Source organism: Acomys minous (genome assembly GCF_964271855.1).
Source record: "Acomys minous genome assembly, chromosome: 9".
NCBI classification, from domain to species: Eukaryota; Metazoa; Chordata; class Mammalia; order Rodentia; family Muridae; genus Acomys; species Acomys minous.
Window position 1 is genome coordinate 16326196 of NC_140490.1, and position 5282 is coordinate 16331477.

The window sequence follows — 5282 nt, forward strand, 5'->3', positions numbered from 1 at the left end:
AGGATGTCAGCAGTCCAGCAATTCCACCAGAGTCGTTGCTGGAACCTGGAACAGCAGCTGGAACCTGGAGCCCTGAAGCGCTCTCTGGCGCTGTTCTCTCTAAGAGTGTCTCAAAATGGAGCGATGAACAGCCAAGCAATACCAAGACCCAAAAAGCCCTTTCTCTTGTTTTGGGCTCATATATGTATCTCCTCTCAGAGTCTGTACTAAGATGTTTTCGTCTGGCAAAAAACCAAGCCCCCACACGAGGTGGTTTGTCTTCTAGTGGATAAAGATCATCTGATCTCTCACAAGTCTGTTCCCCATCCCGCACTTGGGAGCAAAACAAAAAACATGTTTACATTCACTACATAGCCTACACTTGGGATCAAATAAAAAACATGTTTACCTGTACTACCTATTCCACACTTGGGATCAAAACAGAAACATGTTTACATCCACTACATATTCCACACTTGGGATCAAAACAGAAACATGTTTACATCCACTATATACTGACACACATATGACACAGAAGCCACACCTGCCGTGCCTCTAGCGACAGGAAACCCTCCTTCCTTTTCGTTGGTTCTTGTCCGGCATTTTGTCACAGCAAAGGGAATAGTAACCTATATGGAACTAGCCTAGATGTCATCAACAGATGAACGGGTAAAGAAAGTGTGATACATATAGACAGAGGAAGTTTTTTTCATCTGGAGGATGGAATTATGGGTTGGGGAGAGGGCTTTGGTGGTAACTGTGCTCCCTGTACAAGCCTGACAACATGAGTTTGATCTCCAGGACCCATGTGAAAAAGCTGGATGCCACGGTTTTCCATTTTCATCTGTAATCTCAGCTTTCCTATGCCAAGAAGAGAGGTGGAGACAGGAGATGGCCTGGAGATGGTGTGCAGCCTGGGCTACCAGGTGTGTGCAGCCTGGGCTACCAGGTGTGTGCAGCCTGGGTACCAGGTGTGTGCAGCCTGGGCTACCAGGTGTGTGCAGCCTGGGCTACTGGGTGTGCAGCCTGGGCTACCAGCATGGCAGACAAAACAAAGCAGACGAGGATAGTGGACTCCCAAAAACTGTCTTCTGACCTCCACACAAGTAGTCATGGCTCACACAGGCCCCACTTTTCTCCCTAATCACACACACACACACACACACACACACACACACACAAATAACATTTGCAGGAAGTGGGTAGATCTGGAAATCCTGTTAAGAATAATAAGACAGATTCAGAAAGACAAATAGCATGTTTCTCTCTTATGCATATATATGCATATGACATAACACAAATGTAAAAGAAGAAATGAGAAGTGGTGGGGGAGGCAAAATATGTCACTTTCCCCTGTGATGTGCAGAGTCTGTATTAACTATAAATAATATAGTTCTACTCTCATGTCACCTATATAAAAAGGAGACTATTCGGCATGAGAAAGGGGAAGATTTGATTGAATAAGTTATTATAAAAACGTCATAACACAAAACTCAGATTTTGCATGCTAACCAAAACCAGTATTAGTCATCTGTGGAGAGAACCGTAACTGTGAGATTTTTTTTTTTTCAGGAAATGCTTGAATCTGGAAAGTATGAGACAGCCAAAACCCAGAAAGAAAAAAAAAATAAGCCACATGAGTTCCCTTTTGAAGATATATCTGTGTGTAACAAGTATAAACTTGGGTGAAATCTAAAAACACAGAAAGAAAACTAGGAGGCAGTGACGTTTGTGGATGAAGGATGGGAGGGGCAGAAGTTCACAAGGGGCACGAAAGAGGCTGTATCAGGGATCGGCTACAAGGAGGAAACAAGGATTTCAGGAGAGTAGGGGGATGGCTTAAGAAGAATCACTCTGTACTGAATATCTCATAACGGTATCTATCTAAGTATGTGTGGGTTTAAAAAATGTTATAAAGGAAAAAGCAGCAACTAATTGACATACTAAACGTCCGGACTGTAATTGGCAAACATGACCACAAGATGGCGCCCTCGGCATATTGTTTAGCGTGTTCCGCGCCCCCACCCCCCCCACCCCACCCCGCAATTCAGGGTGGAGCCTAGAGGGTGCACACTCAGGGCACAGTCAGTCTCTCACTTGTCCCACTTTGGTCCAAGCAGCAGCTTTGGCCTCAGTTCTAGTCCCGCAGTGCTTCCCAGTAGAATTTCCAAAACAGGCATCAGAGCATCCTGAGCTGGGGAGAACCAAGCAGGACTGTCTGTCCTAGCTCCTGGGCATCAGAGGCCATGTGCCTGTGGCCAGTCTCGGGTAGCTGATAGGGTTATGTTTGGAGGGCTCCTTGTCTGGCGCTCAGGCTGGCCTGCATAGTGTGAGGAAGCCCTTGGGTAAACCAGGTAAACCAGAAGCTTCTTAATTAGCAGAGAATGAGCCAAAGCTTGGCCAGGACAAGATGGAGCTGTGTCCAAACGCTGCAGCGATCAATGTGCACAGTGACCTAGAGGAGGACACATGGAGCAGGGCAACCTCCAGAGCCCTAGACTTTGAGGAATGACACAACGGACCTGGCACATGGGAGATCCCCAACAAGTGCCCAGGGAACTGTAACAGAGCCGTCTGTGCCATGTGAGTGTGAGGCTTGCTACTGACCATGTAAAAAGATGCAGGAAAAGTCAATTTGCTAATGGATTTGCACTATACAACACATGCGAAAAAACCATCTTCTCAACATGTATTAGTATAAATATTGTTGATTGAGGCTATGTCTTCTAACTCTGTGGTGTATTTTACATTTATTCAACTTGTGTGCTAAATTTCTATAGAAAATATTTCATCTATTTGGATTTCACAGAATTTTGAGTTGAGAGAGAAGGTTTGCACTTGTTTTGAACATATAAATTCATAGTAGTCTGGGGCTGGAGGCATGGCCCAGTGGTTAAGAGCATTTGTCATTGCAGAAGACCAGCATTCAGGCTCCAGAGCCCGTATCAGGAGGCCCACAACTAACTTCCTGTGACTGCAATTCAGGGAGACTTGATGTTCTTTTCTTGCCCTGTGTACACTGCATGTATGTACTACTCAGACAAACATGCACGAGTCTACATATGTGACAAAAATAAAATGACACACAACAGACAAGTAAACGCAGCCACAACTACACAGGCATATATGCACAAAGACATGCACACACCCTCCAACTTGTGATCCTCCTGCCTCAGCCTTGACGTGGTGAGACTACACGTGCAATTACTGCTGTGCTTGGCAACTGTAAGTATTTTAAAACACTTTTTATAGATTCTCACACAGTATACCCTTTTGCCCACACATCTTTATTTGCAAATGTTCATCACAATGAGGCATTGGTCTGGTTTGACTCCTCTGGCATCTGCTAGACCATCAATACTGGATCCTCACTGGGACTCCTTTCAGATATCCTGTTGTCACTCTGTGTCATGGAGATCCTGCAGCTTTGGATCTTCAGGACTGGCCCCTCCATGGACTCCAGCAGCTCATCCAGGGGTGGATATCGAGCGGGTCAACTCAAAGCCATGGATCTGGGCCTGTGTGTATGTAGTTGAGTTGGTGAGTCGGCCAGCTATCCTGTGCCTGTGCCACCAGGACCAGCTCTCCTGCTTTGTCCAGGCAAGAGGCAGGGACAGCTCTCCTGCCTGAGGCCACCAGCAACAAGTTGAACTGGCTCTTTGGTGCACATGCCATTGGGGACAGCTCTCTAGCTTCATCATGGTGAGGAGCTGGGCCAGCTCTCCTGAGTGCCACAGCCAATAAGGGGCAGGGCCAGCTCTTCTGCTCCATGCTGCCCAACGAATGGGCGAGGCCAGCTCTGCATAGCCCCATTCAGCAACCCACCCAGGGACATCTGCATGACCTTTGGTGGTACCAGAGGGCATGAACATCAACACAGACCCCCAAAGCTGCATGGCCATGAGACCAGACATGGCCCTCGGTGGCAGCATGGGCCAAGAACTCACGATGGCCTCAGTTGGCAACACAGGCTACTCACATCACTCTGCCCTTCATCACCCTGAAGTACCCAGTTCTGCCTCTCTTCATAGTGCACAAACCGGTCCACTGCTCTTTCTTCCCCATCGTTCCACCACATACATACTTGCTCACTTGCACATAGTGGCTCCCATGGTGGGCCTCTGGGTGTCTTCTGCCTGCCCGCACTGCATCAGCAATGACATCTTCTTTTGGAAGGTAGAATCATTAAATGTTTGTCCAACTCAAAGATGCCAAAGGAAATAAGTCCCTGGTGAAAGTTAAACACAGCGCAGAAAAACTGCAGTTGTGCATAGAGTCTCACGGTTGAACCCCCATTACACCCAACTGGAGAGATTAGCATGTAGGCCAATGATGAGAAGTAAACACAGCAGAGCATGTCAAGTCTGCTGTGGGTCTCCTTTCTGCAGACACTGTTCTTCTTCCTGGGCTAGGATGAGGACTGGGAGTCACAGAGACTCACATAGTGGTGAGTCTCAGAGAGAGATGTCACAGGCCCACTGCCACTTGTGTTTGTTATTGGCTCTACTGATGGACAGTGCAATTCACCATTTCCCAGGGAGCAAGAACAGCAACCACCTTTTCATCTCCAATTCTGCCTCTTTTTGTAGCCTACAAACCACTCTGCTTCTCTCTCTCTCTCTCTCTCTCTCTCTCTCTCTCTCTCTCTCTCTCTCTCTTTCCATCTCTTGATCACCTACTTTCTCAGTTCTATTATGCCTGCCCATCAAGAATAAGGCATGGCCTATGGCTGCCCACTAGCAGCCCTGACATCCACCCTTAACCTACTGTGTACACATAGTAAGAGCTGTCATGGCACTATTCTTATTACATTTAAAATTATTTTCACCACTCTGAATAGGCAAGAGGCTTCCTGCCCATAGAATCCTCTTGTGTCATCAGGATCTCAAAGACTCAGCTTGCTGATACCCCTTCCAGCACCACTGCCATGCTCCCCCTCCCGCCCCTGCCCCTACATGGGAAGGCAGATATCTGTTGCTCAGGCGCAGGCCACAACAGTCAGAAGAACAGAGGATCCCTGCTGCACCAGGGGCCACTTTAGCTTCCAGAAGCCCAACCCCCAACTCTGATGGCGACTCTCTTCTAGACCAGAGGTCATGCCAGCCACAAGAAATACAGACCACAAAGACTGCAAGGCCAAAGAGGAAATGGAAACCAAGGAACAAAACACCTACCCAACAAAGACAACCTCAGACATCAGCACCTCGACCTATAATCAGTCCAATCCCAGATGCCCAAACTCCAGTGTAAGAACACAACCAATGACAGCCAGGGCAATATGTCAGCACCAGAGTCCAGCTAGC